This window comes from Symsagittifera roscoffensis, chromosome 3 (assembly GCF_963678635.1).
Source record: "Symsagittifera roscoffensis chromosome 3, txSymRosc1.1, whole genome shotgun sequence".
In the NCBI taxonomy this organism is placed as follows: Eukaryota; Metazoa; Xenacoelomorpha; order Acoela; family Convolutidae; genus Symsagittifera; species Symsagittifera roscoffensis.
The window spans coordinates 61,167,675-61,185,192 of record NC_087064.1 but is presented as its reverse complement, the minus strand read 5'-3'; the positions used below and the strand labels follow the sequence as shown (position 1 = coordinate 61,185,192).

Below are 17,518 nucleotides of genomic sequence, written 5' to 3'. Positions count from 1 at the left end.
AAAAAACCTTATCAATTCCTCTTTATTTTATTCAACAGAAAAAACAATTCAACGAAAATTTCCGAAAAAGGGTGATCATTAGCAAACACAGTCTCTTAGTTAACATCATACAGCCACGCTAGCTCAGTCGGTAGAGCATGAGACTCTTAATCCCAGGGTCATCGGTTCGAGCACCAAATTGGGCGAAAAGTTTTCATAATCTTCAAAAAAAAACAATATTTTTCAAAACCAAATGACGGACAGCTTCAGGGCAAATAAAAAATCTTTTCAATTTTTCTATATTTTATATAACAGAAAAAACAATTCAACCAAAAACTTCGGAAAAAAGATGATCATTAGCAAACACAGTCTCTTAATTAACATCATACAGCCCGGCTAGCTCAGTCGGTAGAGCATGGGACTCTTAATCCCAGGGTCGTGGGTTCGAGCCCCACGTTGGGCGAAAAGTTTTTATGTTATTCAAAAAACAATCTTTTGCGAATCCATTTCACGGAGTGCTTAAACGCAATCGAAAAAAAACCTTATCAATTCCTCTATATTTTATTCAACAGAAAAAACAATTCAACAAAAATTTCGGAAAAAGGGTGATCATTAGCAAACACAGTCTTTTAGTTAACATCATACAGCCCCGCTAGCTCAGTCGGTAGAGCATGAGACTCTTAATCCCAGGGTCATCGGTTCGAGCACCAAATTGGGCGAAAAGTTTTCATAATCTTCAAAAAAAAAACAATATTTTTCAAAACCAAATGACGGACAGCTTCAGGGCAAATAAAAAATCTTTTCAATTTTTCTATATTTTATATAACAGAAAAAACAATTCAACCAAAAACTTCGGAAAAAAGATGATCATTAGCAAACACAGTCTCTTAGTTAACATCATACAGCCCCGCTAGCTCAGTCGGTAGAGCATGAGACTCTTAATCCCAGGGTCATGGGTTCGAGCACCAAATTGGGCGAAAAAGTTTTCATAATATTCAAAAAAAAAACAATATTTTTCAAAACCAAATGACGGACAGCTTCAGGGCAAATAAAAAATCTTTTCAATTTTTCTATATTTTATATAACAGAAAAAACAATTCAACCAAAAACTTCGGAAAAAAGATGATCATTAGCAAACACAGTCTCTTAGTTATCATCATACAGCCCGGCTAGCTCAGTCGGTAGAGCATGGGACTCTTAATCCCAGGGTCGTGGGTTCGAGCCCCACGTTGGGCGAAAAGTTTTTATGGTATTCAAAAAACAATCTTTTGCGAATCCATTTCACGGAGTGCTTAAACGCAATCGAAAAAAAAAACCTTATCAATTCCTCTTTATTTTATTCAACAGAAAAAACAATTCAACGAAAATTTCGGAAAAAGGGTGATCATTAGCAAACACAGTCTCTTAGTTAACATCATACAGCCACGCTAGCTCAGTCGGTAGAGCATGAGACTCTTAATCCCAGGGTCATCGGTTCGAGCACCAAATTGGGCGAAAAGTTTTCATAATCTTCAAAAAAAAACAATATTTTTCAAAACCAAATGACGGACAGCTTCAGGGCAAATAAAAAATCTTTTCAATTTTTCTATATTTTATATAACAGAAAAAACAATTCAACCAAAAACTTCGGAAAAAAGATGATCATTAGCAAACACAGTCTCTTAATTAACATCATACAGCCCGGCTAGCTCAGTCGGTAGAGCATGGGACTCTTAATCCCAGGGTCGTGGGTTCGAGCCCCACGTTGGGCGAAAAGTTTTTATGTTATTCAAAAAACAATCTTTTGCGAATCCATTTCACGGAGTGCTTAAACGCAATCGAAAAAAAACCTTATCAATTCCTCTATATTTTATTCAACAGAAAAAACAATTCAACAAAAATTTCGGAAAAAGGGTGATCATTAGCAAACACAACCTTTTAGTTAACATCATACAGCCCCGCTAGCTCAGTCGGTAGAGCATGAGACTCTTAATCCCAGGGTCATCGGTTCGAGCACCAAATTGGGCGAAAAGTTTTCATAATCTTCAAAAAAAAAACAATATTTTTCAAAACCAAATGACGGACAGCTCCAGGGCAAATAAAAAATCTTTTCAATTTTTCTATATTTTATATAACAGAAAAAACATTTCAACCAAAAACTTCGGAAAAAAGATGATCATTAACAAACACAGTCTCTCAATTAACATCATACAGCCCGGCTAGCTCAGTCGGTATAGCATGGGACTCTTAATCCCAGGGTCGTGGGTTCGAGCCCCACGTTGGGCGAAAAGTTTTTATGGTATTCAAAAAACAATCTTTTGCGAATCCATTTCACGGAGTGCTTAAACGCAATCGAAAAAAAACCTTATCAATTCCTCTATATTTTATTCAACAGAAAAAACAATTCAACAAAAATTTCGGAAAAAGGGTGATCATTAGCAAACACAGTCTCTTAGTTAACATCATACAGCCCCGCTAGCTCAGTCGGTAGAGCATGAGACTCTTAATCCCAGGGTCATCGGTTCGAGCACCAAATTGGGCGAAAATTTTTCATAATCTTCAAAAAAAAACAATATTTTTCAAATCCAAATGACGGACAGCTTCAGGGCAAATAAAAAATCTTTTCAATTTTTCTATATTTTATATAACAGAAAAAACATTTCAACCAAAAACTTCGAAAAAAGGATGATCATTAGCAAACACAGTCTCTTAGTGAACATCATACAGCCCGGCTAGCTCAGTGGTTAGAGCATGGAATTCTTCCTCCCAGGGTCGTGGGTTCGAGCCCCACGTTGGGCGAAAATTTTTTATGTTCAAAAAACAATATTTTGCAAATCCAATTGACGGAGAGCTTAAAAGCCAATTAAAAAAAACCTTTTCAATTCTTCTATATTTTGTATAACAAAAAAAAACAGTTCAACCGAAAAGTTCGGAAAAAGGATGATCATTACCAAACACAGTCTCTTGGTTATCATCATACAGCCCGGCTAACTCAGTCGTTAGAGCATGGAATTCTTCCTCCCAGGGTTGTGGGTTCGAGCCTCACGTTGGTCGAAAATTTTTTATAATGTTCAAAAAACAATATTTTTCAAATCCAAACGACGGACAGCTTCAGGGCAAATAAAAAATCTTTTCAATTTTTCTATATTTTATATAACAGAAAAAACATTTCAACCAAAAACTTCGAAAAAAGGATGATCATTAGCAAACACAGTCTCTTAGTGAACATCATACAGCCCGGCTAGCTCAGTCGTTAGAGCATGGAATTCTTCCTCCCAGAGTCGTGGGTTCGAGCCCCACGTTGGGCGAAAATTTTTTATGTTCAAAAAACAATATTTTGCAAATCCAATTGACGGAGAGCTTAAAAGCAAATTAAAAAAAACCTTTTCAATTCTTCTATATTTTGTATAACAAAAAAAAACAGTTCAACCGAAAAGTTCGGAAAAAGGATGATCATTACCAAACACAGTCTCTTGGTTATCATCATACAGCCCGGCTAACTCAGTCGTTAGAGCATGGAATTCTTCCTCCCAGGGTCGTGGGTTCGAGCCCCACGTTGGGCGAAAATTTTTTATGTTCAAAAAACAATATTTTGCAAATCCAATTGACGGAGAGCTTAAAAGCAAATTTAAAAAAAACCTTTTCAATTCTTCTATATTTTGTATAACAAAAAAAAAAACAGTTCAACCAAAAACTTCGGAAAAAAGATGATCATTAGCAAACACAGTCTCTTAGTTATCATCATACAGCCCGGCTAGCTCAGTCGGTAGAGCATGGGACTCTTAATCCCAGGATCGTGGGTTCGAGCCCCACGTTGGGCGAAAAGTTTTTATGGTATTTAAAAAACAATCTTTTGCGAATCCAGTTGACGGAGTGCTTAAACGCAATTGAAAAAAAACCTTATCAATTCCTCTATATTTTATTCAACAGAAAAAACAATTCAACAAAAATTTCGGAAAAAGGGTGATCATTAGCAAACACAGTCTCTTAGTTAGCATCATACAGCCCCGCTAGCTCAGTCGGTAGAGCATGAGACTCTTAATCCCAGGGTCATGGGTTCGAGCACCAAATTGGGCGAAAAGTTTTCATAATCTTCAAAAAAAAACAATATTTTTCAAAACCAAATGACGGACAGCTTCAGGGCAAATAAAAAATCTTTTCAATTTTTCTATATTTTATATAACAGAAAAAACATTTCAACCAAAAACTTCGGAAAAAGGATGATCATTAGCAAACACAGTCTCTTAGTTATGATCATACAGCCCGGCTAGCTCAGTCGGTAGAGCATGGGACTCTTAATCCCAGGGTCGTGGGTTCGAGCCCCACGTTGGGCGAAAAGTTTTTATGTTCAAAAAACAATATTTTGCAACTCCAATTGACGGAGAGCTTAAAAGCAAATTAAAAAAACCTTTTCAATTCTTCTATATTTTATATAACAAAAAACAGTTCAACCGAAAATTTCGGAAAAAGGATGATCATTACCAAACACAGTCTCTTGGTTATCATCATACAGCCCGGCTAACTCAGTCGTTAGAGCATGGAATTCTTCCTCCCAGGGTCGTGGGTTCGAGCCCCACGTTGGGCGAAAAGTCTTTATGGTATTCAAAAAACAATCTTTTGCGAATCCATTTCACGGAGTGCTTAAACGCAATCGAAAAAAAACCTTATCAATTCCTCTTTATTTTATTCAACAGAAAAAACAATTCAACGAAAATTTCGGAAAAAGGGTGATCATTAGCAAACACAGTCTCTTAGTTAACATCATACAGCCACGCTAGCTCAGTCGGTAGAGCATGAGACTCTTAATCCCAGGGTCATCGGTTCGAGCACCAGATTGGGCGAAAAGTTTTCATAATCTTCAAAAAAAAACAATATTTTTCAAAACCAAATGACGGACAGCTTCAGGGCAAATAAAAAATCTTTTCAATTTTTCTATATTTTATGTAACAGAAAAAACATTTCAACCAAAAACTTCGGAAAAAGGATGATCATTAGCAAACACAGTCTCTTAGTTATGATCATACAGCCCGGCTAGCTCAGTCGGTAGAGCATGGGACTCTTAATCCCAGGGTCGTGGGTTCGAGCCCCACGTTGGGCGAAAAGTTTTTATGTTCAAAAAACAATATTTTGCAACTCCAATTGACGGAGAGCTTAAAAGCAAATTAAAAAAACCTTTTCAATTCTTCTATATTTTATATAACAAAAAACAGTTCAACCGAAAATTTCGGAAAAAGGATGATCATTACCAAACACAGTCTCTTGGTTATCATCATACAGCCCGGCTAACTCAGTCGTTAGAGCATGGAATTCTTCCTCCCAGGGTCGTGGGTTCGAGCCCCACGTTGGGCGAAAAGTCTTTATGGTATTCAAAAAACAATCTTTTGCGAATCCATTTCACGGAGTGCTTAAACGCAATCGAAAAAAAACCTTATCAATTCCTCTTTATTTTATTCAACAGAAAAAACAATTCAACGAAAATTTCGGAAAAAGGGTGATCATTAGCAAACACAGTCTCTTAGTTAACATCATACAGCCACGCTAGCTCAGTCGGTAGAGCATGAGACTCTTAATCCCAGGGTCATCGGTTCGAGCACCAGATTGGGCGAAAAGTTTTCATAATCTTCAAAAAAAAACAATATTTTTCAAAACCAAATGACGGACAGCTTCAGGGCAAATAAAAAATCTTTTCAATTTTTCTATATTTTATGTAACAGAAAAAACAATTCAACCAAAAACTTCGGAAAAAAGATGATCATTAGCAAACACAGTCTCTTAATTAACATCATACAGCCCGGCTAGCTCAGTCGGTAGAGCATGGGACTCTTAATCCCAGGGTCGTGGGTTCGAGCCCCACGTTGGGCGAAAAGTTTTTATGTTATTCAAAAAACAATCTTTTGCGAATCCATTTCACGGAGTGCTTAAACGCAATCGAAAAAAAACCTTATCAATTCCTCTATATTTTATTCAACAGAAAAAACAATTCAACCAAAAACTTCGGAAAAAAGATGATCATTAGCAAACACAGTCTCTCAATTAACATCATACAGCCCGGCTAGCTCAGTCGGTATAGCATGGGACTCTTAATCCCAGGGTCGTGGGTTCGAGCCCCACGTTGGGCGAAAAATTTTTATGGTATTCAAAAAACAATCTTTTGCGAATCCAATTGACGGAGAGCTTAAAAGCAAATTAAAAAAAACCTTTTCAATTCTTCTATATTTTATTCAACAGAAAAAACAATTCAACAAAAATTTCGGAAAAAGGGTGATCATTAGCAAACACAGTCTTTTAGGTAACATCATACAGCCCCGCTAGCTCAGTCGGTAGAGCATGAGACTCTTAATCCCAGGGTCATCGGTTCGAGCACCAAATTGGGCGAAAAGTTTTCATAATCTTCAAAAAAAAAACAATATTTTTCAAAACCAAATGACGGACAGCTTCAGGGCAAATAAAAAATCTTTTCAATTTTTCTATATTTTATATAACAGAAAAAACAATTCAACCAAAAACTTCGGAAAAAAGATGATCATTAGCAAACACAGTCTCTCAATTAACATCATACAGCCCGGCTAGCTCAGTCGGTATAGCATGGGACTCTTAATCCCAGGGTCGTGGGTTCGAGCCCCACGTCGGGAGAAAAGTTTTTATGTTATTCAAAAAACAATCTTTTGCGAATCCATTTCACGGAGTGCTTAAACGCAATCGAAAAAAAACCTTATCAATTCCTCTATATTTTATTCAACAGAAAAAACAATTCAACAAAAATTTCGGAAAAAGGGTGATCATTAGCAAACACAGTCTTTTAGTTAACATCATACAGCCCCGCTAGCTCAGTCGGTAGAGCATGAGACTCTTAATCCCAGGGTCATCGGTTCGAGCACCAAATTGGGCGAAAATTTTTCATAATCTTCAAAAAAAAACAATATTTTTCAAATCCAAATGACGGACAGCTTCAGGGCAAATAAAAAATCGTTTCAATTTTTCTATATTTTATATAACAGAAAAAACATTTCAACCAAAAACTTCATTAATTTCATATCTTCATTAATTTCATACAGCCCGGCTAGCTCAGTCGGTAGAGCATGGGATTCTTACTCCCAGGGTCGTGGGTTCGAGCCTCAAGATGGGCGAAAACTTTTCATAATATTCGAAAAACAATATTTTGCAAATCCATTTGACGTAGAGCTTAAACGCAAATGAAAAAAAAAACGTTTTCAATACTTCTATATTTCATATAACAGAAAAAATTAAATCAACCAAAAACTTCGGAAAAAGGATGATCATTAGCAAACACAGTCTCTTAGTGAACATCATACAGCCCGGCTAGCTCAGTCGTTAGAGCATGGAATTCTTCCTCCCAGGGTCGTGGGTTCGAGCCCCACGTTGAGCGAAAATTTTTTATGTTCAAAAAACAATATTTTGCAAATCCAATTGACGGAGAGCTTAAAAGCAAATTAAAAAAAACCTTTTCAATTCTTCTATATTTTGTATAACAAAAAAAAACAGTTCAACCGAAAAGTTCGGAAAAAGGATGATCATTACCAAACACAGTCTCTTGGTTATCATCATACAGCCCGGCTAATTCAGTCGTTAGAGCATGGAATTCTTCCTCCCAGGGTCGTGGGTTCGAGCCCCACGTTGGTCGAAAATTTTTTATAATGTTCAAAAAACAATATTTTTCAAATCCAAACGACGGACAGCTTCAGGGCAAATAAAAAATCTTTTCAATTTTTCTATATTTTATATAACAGAAAAAACATTTCAACCAAAAACTTCGAAAAAAGGATGATCATTAGCAAACACAGTCTCTTAGTGAACATCATACAGCCCGGCTAGCTCAGTCGTTAGAGCATGGAATTCTTCCTCCCAGGGTCGTGGGTTCGAGCCCCACGTTGGGCGAAAATTTTTTATGTTCAAAAAACAATATTTTGCAAATCCAATTGACGGAGAGCTTAAAAGCAAATTAAAAAAAAACATTTTCAATTCTTCTATATTTTGTATAACAAAAAAAAACAGTTCAACCGAAAAGTTCGGAAAAAGGATGATCATTACCAAACACAGTCTCTTGGTTATCATCATACAGCCCGGCTAACTCAGTCGTTAGAGCATGGAATTCTTCCTCCCAGGGTCGTGGGTTCGAGCCCCACGTTGGGCGAAAATTTTTTATGTTCAAAAAACAATATTTTGCAAATCCAATTGACGGAGAGCTTAAAAGCAAATTAAAAAAAAACCTTTTCAATTCTTCTATATTTTGTATAACAAAAAAAAACAGTTCAACCAAAAACTTCGGAAAAAAGATGATCATTAGCAAACACAGTCTCTTAGTTATCATCATACAGCCCGGCTAGCTCAGTCGGTAGAGCATGGGAATCTTAATCCCAGGGTCGTGGGTTCGAGCCCCACGTTGGGCGAAAAGTTTTTATGGTATTTAAAAAACAATCTTTTGCGAATCCATTTGACGGAGTGCTTAAACGCAATTGAAAAAAAACCTTATCAATTCCTCTATATTTTATTCAACAGAAAAAACAATTCAACAAAAATTTCGGAAAAAGGGTGATCATTAGCAAACACAGTCTCTTAGTTAGCATCATACAGCCCCGCTAGCTCAGTCGGTAGAGCATGAGACTCTTAATCCCAGGGTCATGGGTTCGAGCACCAAATTGGGCGAAAAGTTTTCATAATCTTCAAAAAAAAAACAATATTTTTCAAAACCAAATGACGGACAGCTTCAGGGCAAATAAAAAATCTTTTCAATTTTTCTATATTTTATATAACAGAAAAAACATTTCAACCAAAAACTTCGGAAAAAGGATGATCATTAGCAAAAACAGTCTCTTAGTTATCATCATACAGTCCGGCTAGCTCAGTCGGTAGAGCATGGGACTCTTAATCCCAGGGTCGTGGGTTCGAGCCCCACCTTGGGCGAAAAGTTTTTATGTTCAAAAAACAATATTTTGCAACTCCAATTGACGGAGAGCTTAAAAGCAAATTAAAAAACCTTTTCAATTCTTCTATATTTTATATAACAAAAAACAGTTCAACCGAAAATTTCGGAAAAAGGATGATCATTACCAAACACAGTCTCCTGGTTATCATCATACAGCCCGGCTAACTCAGTCGTTAGAGCATGGAATTCTTCCTCCCAGGGTCGTGGGTTCGAGCCCCACGTTGGGCGAAAAGTCTTTATGGTATTCAAAAAACAATCTTTTGCGAATCCATTTGACGGAGTGCTTAAACGCAATTGAAAAAAAAACCTTATCAATTCCTCTACATTTTATTCAACAGAAAAAACAATTCAACCAAAAACTTCGGAAAAAAGATGATCATTAGCAAACACAGTGTCTTAGTTATCATCATACAGCCCGGCTAGCTCAGTCGGTAGAGCATGGGACTCTTAATCCCAGGGTCGTGGGTTCGAGCCCCACGTTGGGCGAAAAATTTTTATGGTATTCAAAAAACAATCTTTTGCGAATCCATTTCACGGAGTGCTTAAACGCAATCGAAAAAAAACCTTATCAATTCCTCTTTATTTTATTCAACAGAAAAAACAATTCAACGAAAATTTCGGAAAAAGGGTGATCATTAGCAAACACAGTCTCTAAGTTAACATCATACAGCCCCGCTAGCTCAGTCGGTAGAGCATGAGACTCTTAATCCCAGGGTCATCGGTTCGAGCACCAAATTGGGCGAAAAGTTTTCATAATCTTCAAAAAAAACAATATTTTTCAAAACCAAATGACGGACAGCTTCAGGGCAAATAAAAAATCTTTTCAATTTTTCTATATTTTATATAACAGAAAAAACAATTCAACCAAAAACTTCGGAAAAAAGATGATCATTAGCAAACACAGTCTCTTAATTATCATCATACAGCCCGGCTAGCTCAGTCGGTAGAGCATGGGACTCTTAATCCCAGGGTCGTGGGTTCGAGCCCCACGTTGGGCGAAAAGTTTTTATGTTATTCAAAAAACAATCTTTTGCGAATCCATTTCACGGAGTGCTTAAACGCAATCGAAAAAAAACCTTATCAATTCCTCTATATTTTATTCAACAGAAAAAACAATTCAACAAAAATTTCGGAAAAAGGGTGATCATTAGCAAACACAGTCTTTTAGTTAACATCATACAGCCCCGCTAGCTCAGTCGGTAGAGCATGAGACTCTTAATCCCAGGGTCATCGGTTCGAGCACCAAATTGGGCGAAAAGTTTTCATAATCTTCAAAAAAAAAACAATATTTTTCAAAACCAAATGACGGACAGCTTCAGGGCAAATAAAAAATCTTTTCAATTTTTCTATATTTTATATATCAGAAAAAACAATTCAACCAAAAACTTCGGAAAAAAGATGATCATTAGCAAACACAGTCTCTCAATTAACATCATACAGCCCGTCTAGCTCAGTCGGTATAGCATGGGACTCTTAATCCCAGGGTCGTGGGTTCGAGCCCCACGTTGGGCGAAAAGTTTTTATGGTATTCAAAAAACAATCTTTTGCGAATCCATTTCACGGAGTGCTTAAACGCAATCGAAAAAAAACCTTATCAATTCCTCTATATTTTATTCAACAGAAAAAACAATTCAACAAAAATTTCGGAAAAAGGGTGATCATTAGCCAACACAGTCTCTTAGTTAACATCATACAGCCCCGCTAGCTCAGTCGGTAGAGCATGAGACTCTTAATCCCAGGGTCATCGGTTCGAGCACCAAATTGGGCGAAAATTTTTCATAATCTTCAAAAAAAAAACAATATTTTTCAAATCCAAATGACGGACAGCTTCAGGGCAAATAAAAAATCTTTTCAATTTTTCTATATTTTATATAACAGAAAAAACATTTCAACCAAAAACTTCGAAAAAAGGATGATCATTAGCAAACACAGTCTCTTAGTGAACATCATACAGCCCGGCTAGCTCAGTCGTTAGAGCATGGAATTCTTCCTCCCAGGGTCGTGGGTTCGAGCCCCACGTTGGGCGAAAATTTTTTATGTTCAAAAAACAATATTTTGCAAATCCAATTGACGGAGAGCTTAAAAGCAAATTAAAAAAAAACCTTTTCAATTCTTCTATATTTTGTATAACAAAAAAAAACAGTTCAACCGAAAAGTTCGGAAAAAGGATGATCATTACCAACACAGTCTCTTGGTTATCATCATACAGCCCGGCTAACTCAGTCGTTAGAGCATGGAATTCTTCCTCCCAGGGTCCTGGGTTCGAGCCCCACGTTGGTCGAAATTTTTTTATAATGTTCAAAAAACAATATTTTTCAAATCCAAACGACGGACAGCTTCAGGGCAAATAAAAAATCTTTTCAATTTTTCTATATTTTATATAACAGAAAAAACATTTCAACCAAAAACTTCGAAAAAAGGATGATCATTAGCAAACACAGTCTCTTAGTGAACATCATACAGCCCGGCTAGCTCAGTCGTAAGAGCATGGAATTCTTCCTCCCAGGGTCGTGGGTTCGAGCCCCACGTTGGGCGAAAATTTTTTATGTTCAAAAAACAATATTTTGCAAATCCAATTGACGGAGAGCTTAAAAGCAAATTTAAAAAAACCTTTTCAATTCTTCTATATTTTGTATAACAAAAAAAAACAGTTCAACCGAAAAGTTCGGAAAAAGGATGATCATTACCAAACACAGTCTCTTGGTTATCATCATGCAGCCCGGCTAACTCAGTCGTTAGAGCATGGAATTCTTCCTCCCAGGGTCGTGGGTTCGAGCCCCACGTTGGGCGAAAATTTTTTATGTTCAAAAAACAATATTTTGCAAATCCAATTGACGGAGAGCTTAAAAGCAAATTAAAAAAAAACCTTTTCAATTCTTCTATATTTTGTATAACAAAAAAAAAACAGTTCAACCAAAAACTTTGGAAAAAAGATGATCATTAGCAAACACAGTCTCTTAGTTATCATCATACAGCCCGGCTAGCTCAGTCGGTAGAGCATGGGACTCTTAATCCCAGGGTCGTGGGTTCGAGCCCCACGTTGGGCGAAAAGTTTTTATGGTATTTAAAAAACAATCTTTTGCGAATCCATTTGACGGAGTGCTTAAACGCAATTGAAAAAAAACCTTATCAATTCCTCTATATTTTATTCAACAGAAAAAACAATTCAACAAAAATTTCGGAAAAAGGGTGATCATTAGCAAACACAGTCTCTTAGTTAGCATCATACAGCCCCGCTAGCTCAGTCGGTAGAGCATGAGACTCTTAATCCCAGGGTCATGGGTTCGAGCACCAAATTGGGCGAAAAGTTTTCATAATCTTCAAAAAACAACAATATTTTTCAAAACCAAATGACGGACAGCTTCAGGGCAAATAAAAAATCTTTTCAATTTTTCTATATTTTATATAACAGAAAAAACATTTCAACCAAAAACTTCGGAAAAAGGATGATCATTAGCAAACACAGTCTCTTAGTTATCATACAGCCCGGCTAGCTCAGTCGGTAGAGCATGAGACTCTTAATCCCAGGGTCGTGGGTTCGAGCCCCACGTTGGGCGAAAAGTTTTTATGTTCAAAAAACAATATTTTGCAACTCCAATTGACGGAGAGCTTAAAAGCAAATTAAAAAACCTTTTCAATTCTTCTATATTTTATATAACAAAAAACAGTTCAACCGAAAATTTCGGAAAAAGGATGATCATTACCAAACACAGTCTCTTGGTTATCATCATACAGCCCGGCTAACTCAGTCGTTAGAGCATGGAATTCTTCCTCCCAGGGTCGTGGGTTCGAGCCCCACGTTGGGCGAAAAATTTTTATGGTATTCAAAACACAATCTTTTGCGAATCCATTTGACAGAGTGCTTAAACGCAATTGAAAAAAAACCTTATCAATTCCTCTATATTTTATTCAACAGAAAAAACAATTCAACAAAAATTTCGGGAAAAGGGTGATCATTAGCAAACACAGTCTCTTAGTTAACATCATACAGCCCGGCTAGCTCAGTCGGTAGAGCATGAGACTCTTAATCCCAGGGTCATGGGTTCGAGCACCAATTTGGGCGAAAATTTTTCATCATCTTCAAAAAAAAAACAATATTTTCAAATCCAAATGACGGACAGCTTCAGGGCAAATAAAAAATCTTTTCAATTTTTCTATATTATCTATAACAGAAAAAACATTTCAAACAAAAACTTCGGAAAAAGGATGATCATTAGCAAACACAGTCTCTTAGATATCATCATACAGCCCGGCTAGCTCAGTCGGTAGAGCATGGGACTCTTAATCCCAGGGTCGTGGGTTCGAGCCCCACGTTGGGCGAAAAGTCTTTATGGTATTCAAAAAACAATCTTTTGCGAATCTATTTGACGGAGTGCTTAAACTCAATTGAAAAAAAAAACCTTATCAATTCCTCTATATTTTATTCAACAGAAAAAACAATTCAACAAAAATTTCGGAAAAAGGGTGATCATTAGCAAACACATTGTCTTAGTTAATATCATACAGCCCGGCTAGCTCAGTCGGTAGAGCATGAGACTCTTAATCCCAGGGTCATGGGTTCGAGCACCAAATTGGGCGAAAATTTTTCATAATCTTCAAAAAAAAACAATATTTTTCAAATCCAAATGACGGACAGCTTCAGGGCAAATAAAAAATCTTTTCAATTTTTCTATATTTTATATAACAAAAAACATTTCAACCAAAAACTTCGGAAAAAGGATGATCATTAGCAAACACAGTCTCTTAGTTAACATCATACAGCCCGGCTAGCTTAGTCGTTAGAGCATGGAATTCTTCCTCCCAGGGTCGTGGGTTCGAGCCCCACGTTGGGAGAAAATTTTTTATAATGTTCAAAAAACATTATTTTGCAAATCCAATTGACGGAGAGCTTAAAAGCAAATAAAAAAAACCTTTTCAATTCTTCTATATTTTATATAACAAAAAAAAACAGTTCAACCGAAAATTTCGGAAAAAGGATGATCATTACCAAAAACAGTCTCTTGGTTATCATCATACAGCCCGGCTAGCTCAGACGTTAGAGCATGGAACTCTTCCCAGGGTCGTGTGTTCGAGCCCCGTTGGGCGAAAATTTTTTATAATGTTCAAAAAACAATATTTTTCAAATCCAAACTACGGACAGCTTCAGGGCAAATGAAAAATCTTTTCAACCAAAAACTTCGGAAAAAGGATGATCATTAGCAAACACAGTCTCTTAGTAAACATCATACAGCCCGGCTAGCTCAGTCGGTAGAGCATGGGACTCTTAATCCCAGGGTCGTGGGTTCGAGTCCCACGTTGGGCGAAAATTTTTTATGTTCAAAAAAACAATATTTTGCAAATCTAATTGACGGAGAGCTTAAAAGCAAATTAAAAAAACCTTTTCAATTCTTCTATATTTTATATAACAAAAAACAGTTCAACTAAAAATTTCGGAAAAAGGATGATCATTACCAAACACAGTCTCTTGGTTATCATGATACAGCGCGGCTAACTCAGTCGTTAGAGCATGGAATTCTTCCTCCCAGGGTCGTGGGTTCGAGCACCACGTTGGGCGAAAATTTTTTATAATGTTCAAAAAACAATATTTTTCAAATCCAAACGACGGACAGCTTCAGGGCAAATGAAAAATCTTTTCAATTTTTCTATATTTTATATAACAGAAAAAACAATTCAACCAAAAACTTCGGGAAAAGGATGATCATTAGCAAACACAGTCTCTTAGTTATCATCATACAGCCCGGCTAGCTCAGTCGGTAGAGCATGGGACTCTTAATCCCAGGGTCGTGGGTTCGAGCCCCACGTTGGGCGAAAATTTTTTATGTTCAAAAAAACAATATTTTGCAAATCCAAGTGACGGAGAGCTTAAAAGCAAATTAAAAAAACCTTTTCAATTCTTCTATATTTTATATAACAAAAAACACTTCAACCGAAAACTTCGGAAAAAGGATGATCATTACCAAACACAGTCTCTTGGTTATCATCATACAGCCCGGCTAACTCAGTCGTTAGAGCATGGAATTCTTCCTCCCATGGTCGTGGGTTCGAGCCCCACGTTGGGCGAAAATTTTTTATAATGTTCAAAAAACAATATGTTTCAAATCCAAATGACGGACAGCTTCAGGGCAAATAAAAAATCTTTTCAATTTTTCTATATTTTATATAACAGAAAAAACATTTAAACCAAAAACTTCGGAAAAAGGATGATCATTAGCAAACACAGTCTCTTAGCTATCATCATACAGCCCAGCTAGCTCAGTCGGTAGAGCATGGGACTCTTAATCCCAGGTTCGTGGGTTCGAGCCCCACGTTGGGCGAAAATTTTTTATGTTCAAAAAACAATATTTTGCAAATCCAATTGACGGAGAGCTTAAAAGCAAATTAAAAAAACCTTTTCAATTCTTCTATATTTTATATAACAAAAAACAGTTCAACCGAAAATTTCGGAAAAGGATGATCATTACCAAACACAGTCTCTTGGTTTTCAGCATACAGCCCGGCTAACTCAGTCGTTAGAGCATGGAATTCTTCCTCCCAGGGTCGTTGGTTCGAGCCCCATGTTGGGCGAAAATTTTTTATAATGTTCAAAAAACAATATTTTTCAAATCCAAACGACGGACAGCTTCAGGGCAAATAAAAAATCTTTTCAATTTTTCTATATTTTATATAACAGAAAAAACAATTCAACCAAAAACTTCGGAAAAAAGATGATCATTAGCAAACACAGTCTCTTAGTTATTATCATACAGCCCGGCTAGCTCAGTCGGTAGAGCATGGGACTCTTAATCCCAGGGTCGTGGGTTCGAGCCCCACGTTGGGCGAAAAATTTTTATGGTATTCAAAAAACAATCTTTTGCGAATCCATTTGACGGAGTGCTTAAACGCAATTGAAAAAAACCTTATCAATTCCTCTATATTTTATTCAACAGAAAAAACAATTCAACAAAAATTTCGGAAAAAGGGTGATCATTAGCAAACACAGTCTCTTAGTTAACATCATACAGCCCGGCTAGCTCAGTCGGTAGAGCATGAGACTCTTAATCCCAGGATCATGGGTTCGAGCACCAAATTGGGCGAAAATTTTTCATAATCTTCAAAAAAAAACAATATTTTTCAAATCCAAACGACGGACAGCTTCAGGGCAAATAAAAAATCTTTTCAATTTTTCTATATTTTATATAACAGAAAAAACATTTCAACCAAAAACTTCGGAAAAAGGATGATCATTAGCAAACACAGTCTCTCAGTTATCATCATACAGCCCGGTTAGCTCAGTCGGTAGAGCATGGGACTCTTAATCCCAGGGTCGTGGGTTCGAGCCCCACGTTGGGCGAAAGGTCTTTATGGTATTCAAAAAACAATCTTTTGCGAATCCATTTGACGGAGTGCTTAAACGCAATTGAAAAAAAAACCTTATCAATTCCTCTATATTTTATTCAACAGTAAAAACAATTCAACAAAAATTTCGGAAAAAGGGTGATCATTAGCAAACACATTCTCTTAGTTAATATCATACAGCCCGGCTAGCTCAGTCGGTAGAGCATGAGACTCTTAATCCCAGGGTCATGGTTTCGAGCACCAAATTGGGCGAAAAGTTTTCATAATCTTCAAAAAAAACAATATTTTTCAAACCAAATGACGGACAGCTTAAAAGCAAATAAAAAAACCTTTTCAATTTTTCTATATTTTATATAACAAAAAACATTTCAACCAAAAACTTCGGAAAAAGGATGATCATTAGCAAACACAGTCTCTTAGTTAACATCATACAGCCCGGCTAGCTCAGTCGTTAGAGCATGGAATTCTTCCTCCCAGTTCGTTGGTTCGAGCCCCACGTTGGGAGAAAATTTTTTATAATGTTCAAAAAAACAATATTTTGCAAATCCAATTGACGGAGAGCTTAAAAGCAAATAAAAAAACCTTTTCAATTCTTCTATATTTTATATAACAAAAAAAACAGTTCAACCGAAAATTTCGGATCAAGGATGATCATTACCAAACACAGTCTCTTGGTTATCATCATACAGCCCGACTAGCTCAGTCGGTAGAGCATGTGACTCTTAATACCAGGGTCGTGGGTTCGAGCCCCATGTTGGTCGAAAAGTTTTATGGTATTCAAAAAACAATTTTTTGCGAATCCATTTGACGGAGCGCTTAAACGCAATTGAAAAAAAAACCTTATCAATTCCTCTATATTTTATTCAACAGAAAAAACAATTCAACAAAAATTTCGGAAAAAGGGTGATCATTAGCAAACACAGTCTCTTAGTTAACATCATACAGCCCGGCTAGCTCAGTCGGAAGAGCATGAGACTCTTTATCACAGGGTCATGAGTTCGAGCACCAAATTGGGCGAAAAGTTTTCATAATCTTCAAAAAAAAACAATATTTTTCAAATCCAAATGACGGACAGCTTCAGGGCAAATAAAAACTCTTTTCAATTTTTCTATATTTTATATAACAGAAAAAACATTTCAACCAAAAACTTCGGAAAAAGGATGATCATTAGCAAACACAGTCTCTTAGTTAACATCATACAGCCCGGCTAGCTCAGTCGTTAGAGCATGGAATTCTTCATCCCAGGGTCGTGGGTTCGAGCCCCACGTTGGGCGAAAATTT

At 36.6% G+C, this 17,518-nt stretch overlaps 31 non-coding genes across 31 annotated transcripts; all 31 read left to right on the top strand.

Moving 5' to 3' along the window:
* Window positions 1-369: 369 nt before the first annotated feature.
* On the top strand, window positions 370-442 carry Trnak-cuu (transfer RNA lysine (anticodon CUU)). Its single transcript has one exon. It is a non-coding gene; the product is annotated as a tRNA-Lys (tRNA).
* A 700-nt stretch (window positions 443-1,142) lies between these two features.
* On the top strand, window positions 1,143-1,215 carry Trnak-cuu (transfer RNA lysine (anticodon CUU)). The gene has a single exon. It is a non-coding gene; the product is annotated as a tRNA-Lys (tRNA).
* A 442-nt stretch (window positions 1,216-1,657) lies between these two features.
* On the top strand, window positions 1,658-1,730 carry Trnak-cuu (transfer RNA lysine (anticodon CUU)). The gene has a single exon. It is a non-coding gene; the product is annotated as a tRNA-Lys (tRNA).
* A 441-nt stretch (window positions 1,731-2,171) lies between these two features.
* Trnak-cuu (transfer RNA lysine (anticodon CUU)) lies at window positions 2,172-2,244 on the top strand. Its single transcript has one exon. It is a non-coding gene; the product is annotated as a tRNA-Lys (tRNA).
* A 440-nt stretch (window positions 2,245-2,684) lies between these two features.
* On the top strand, window positions 2,685-2,757 carry Trnak-cuu (transfer RNA lysine (anticodon CUU)). The gene has a single exon. It is a non-coding gene; the product is annotated as a tRNA-Lys (tRNA).
* A 436-nt stretch (window positions 2,758-3,193) lies between these two features.
* On the top strand, window positions 3,194-3,266 carry Trnak-cuu (transfer RNA lysine (anticodon CUU)). Its single transcript has one exon. It is a non-coding gene; the product is annotated as a tRNA-Lys (tRNA).
* Window positions 3,267-3,706: 440 nt separating this feature from the next.
* On the top strand, window positions 3,707-3,779 carry Trnak-cuu (transfer RNA lysine (anticodon CUU)). The gene has a single exon. It is a non-coding gene; the product is annotated as a tRNA-Lys (tRNA).
* Window positions 3,780-4,219: 440 nt separating this feature from the next.
* Trnak-cuu (transfer RNA lysine (anticodon CUU)) lies at window positions 4,220-4,292 on the top strand. The gene has a single exon. It is a non-coding gene; the product is annotated as a tRNA-Lys (tRNA).
* Window positions 4,293-4,983: 691 nt separating this feature from the next.
* Window positions 4,984-5,056, top strand: Trnak-cuu (transfer RNA lysine (anticodon CUU)). Its single transcript has one exon. It is a non-coding gene; the product is annotated as a tRNA-Lys (tRNA).
* Window positions 5,057-5,747: 691 nt separating this feature from the next.
* Window positions 5,748-5,820, top strand: Trnak-cuu (transfer RNA lysine (anticodon CUU)). Its single transcript has one exon. It is a non-coding gene; the product is annotated as a tRNA-Lys (tRNA).
* A 184-nt stretch (window positions 5,821-6,004) lies between these two features.
* Window positions 6,005-6,077, top strand: Trnak-cuu (transfer RNA lysine (anticodon CUU)). The gene has a single exon. It is a non-coding gene; the product is annotated as a tRNA-Lys (tRNA).
* A 441-nt stretch (window positions 6,078-6,518) lies between these two features.
* Window positions 6,519-6,591, top strand: Trnak-cuu (transfer RNA lysine (anticodon CUU)). Its single transcript has one exon. It is a non-coding gene; the product is annotated as a tRNA-Lys (tRNA).
* Window positions 6,592-7,012: 421 nt separating this feature from the next.
* Trnak-cuu (transfer RNA lysine (anticodon CUU)) lies at window positions 7,013-7,085 on the top strand. Its single transcript has one exon. It is a non-coding gene; the product is annotated as a tRNA-Lys (tRNA).
* A 696-nt stretch (window positions 7,086-7,781) lies between these two features.
* Trnak-cuu (transfer RNA lysine (anticodon CUU)) lies at window positions 7,782-7,854 on the top strand. The gene has a single exon. It is a non-coding gene; the product is annotated as a tRNA-Lys (tRNA).
* A 439-nt stretch (window positions 7,855-8,293) lies between these two features.
* Window positions 8,294-8,366, top strand: Trnak-cuu (transfer RNA lysine (anticodon CUU)). Its single transcript has one exon. It is a non-coding gene; the product is annotated as a tRNA-Lys (tRNA).
* Window positions 8,367-8,807: 441 nt separating this feature from the next.
* Window positions 8,808-8,880, top strand: Trnak-cuu (transfer RNA lysine (anticodon CUU)). Its single transcript has one exon. It is a non-coding gene; the product is annotated as a tRNA-Lys (tRNA).
* Window positions 8,881-9,315: 435 nt separating this feature from the next.
* On the top strand, window positions 9,316-9,388 carry Trnak-cuu (transfer RNA lysine (anticodon CUU)). The gene has a single exon. It is a non-coding gene; the product is annotated as a tRNA-Lys (tRNA).
* Window positions 9,389-9,827: 439 nt separating this feature from the next.
* On the top strand, window positions 9,828-9,900 carry Trnak-cuu (transfer RNA lysine (anticodon CUU)). Its single transcript has one exon. It is a non-coding gene; the product is annotated as a tRNA-Lys (tRNA).
* A 441-nt stretch (window positions 9,901-10,341) lies between these two features.
* On the top strand, window positions 10,342-10,414 carry Trnak-cuu (transfer RNA lysine (anticodon CUU)). The gene has a single exon. It is a non-coding gene; the product is annotated as a tRNA-Lys (tRNA).
* Window positions 10,415-10,855: 441 nt separating this feature from the next.
* Trnak-cuu (transfer RNA lysine (anticodon CUU)) lies at window positions 10,856-10,928 on the top strand. The gene has a single exon. It is a non-coding gene; the product is annotated as a tRNA-Lys (tRNA).
* Window positions 10,929-11,364: 436 nt separating this feature from the next.
* Window positions 11,365-11,437, top strand: Trnak-cuu (transfer RNA lysine (anticodon CUU)). The gene has a single exon. It is a non-coding gene; the product is annotated as a tRNA-Lys (tRNA).
* Window positions 11,438-11,876: 439 nt separating this feature from the next.
* Window positions 11,877-11,949, top strand: Trnak-cuu (transfer RNA lysine (anticodon CUU)). Its single transcript has one exon. It is a non-coding gene; the product is annotated as a tRNA-Lys (tRNA).
* Window positions 11,950-12,386: 437 nt separating this feature from the next.
* On the top strand, window positions 12,387-12,459 carry Trnak-cuu (transfer RNA lysine (anticodon CUU)). The gene has a single exon. It is a non-coding gene; the product is annotated as a tRNA-Lys (tRNA).
* Window positions 12,460-13,149: 690 nt separating this feature from the next.
* Trnak-cuu (transfer RNA lysine (anticodon CUU)) lies at window positions 13,150-13,222 on the top strand. The gene has a single exon. It is a non-coding gene; the product is annotated as a tRNA-Lys (tRNA).
* Window positions 13,223-14,131: 909 nt separating this feature from the next.
* Trnak-cuu (transfer RNA lysine (anticodon CUU)) lies at window positions 14,132-14,204 on the top strand. Its single transcript has one exon. It is a non-coding gene; the product is annotated as a tRNA-Lys (tRNA).
* A 433-nt stretch (window positions 14,205-14,637) lies between these two features.
* Window positions 14,638-14,710, top strand: Trnak-cuu (transfer RNA lysine (anticodon CUU)). Its single transcript has one exon. It is a non-coding gene; the product is annotated as a tRNA-Lys (tRNA).
* Window positions 14,711-15,143: 433 nt separating this feature from the next.
* Trnak-cuu (transfer RNA lysine (anticodon CUU)) lies at window positions 15,144-15,216 on the top strand. Its single transcript has one exon. It is a non-coding gene; the product is annotated as a tRNA-Lys (tRNA).
* A 431-nt stretch (window positions 15,217-15,647) lies between these two features.
* Trnak-cuu (transfer RNA lysine (anticodon CUU)) lies at window positions 15,648-15,720 on the top strand. Its single transcript has one exon. It is a non-coding gene; the product is annotated as a tRNA-Lys (tRNA).
* Window positions 15,721-16,159: 439 nt separating this feature from the next.
* Window positions 16,160-16,232, top strand: Trnak-cuu (transfer RNA lysine (anticodon CUU)). The gene has a single exon. It is a non-coding gene; the product is annotated as a tRNA-Lys (tRNA).
* A 184-nt stretch (window positions 16,233-16,416) lies between these two features.
* Window positions 16,417-16,489, top strand: Trnak-cuu (transfer RNA lysine (anticodon CUU)). Its single transcript has one exon. It is a non-coding gene; the product is annotated as a tRNA-Lys (tRNA).
* A 949-nt stretch (window positions 16,490-17,438) lies between these two features.
* Window positions 17,439-17,511, top strand: Trnak-cuu (transfer RNA lysine (anticodon CUU)). Its single transcript has one exon. It is a non-coding gene; the product is annotated as a tRNA-Lys (tRNA).
* Window positions 17,512-17,518: the final 7 nt, after the last annotated feature.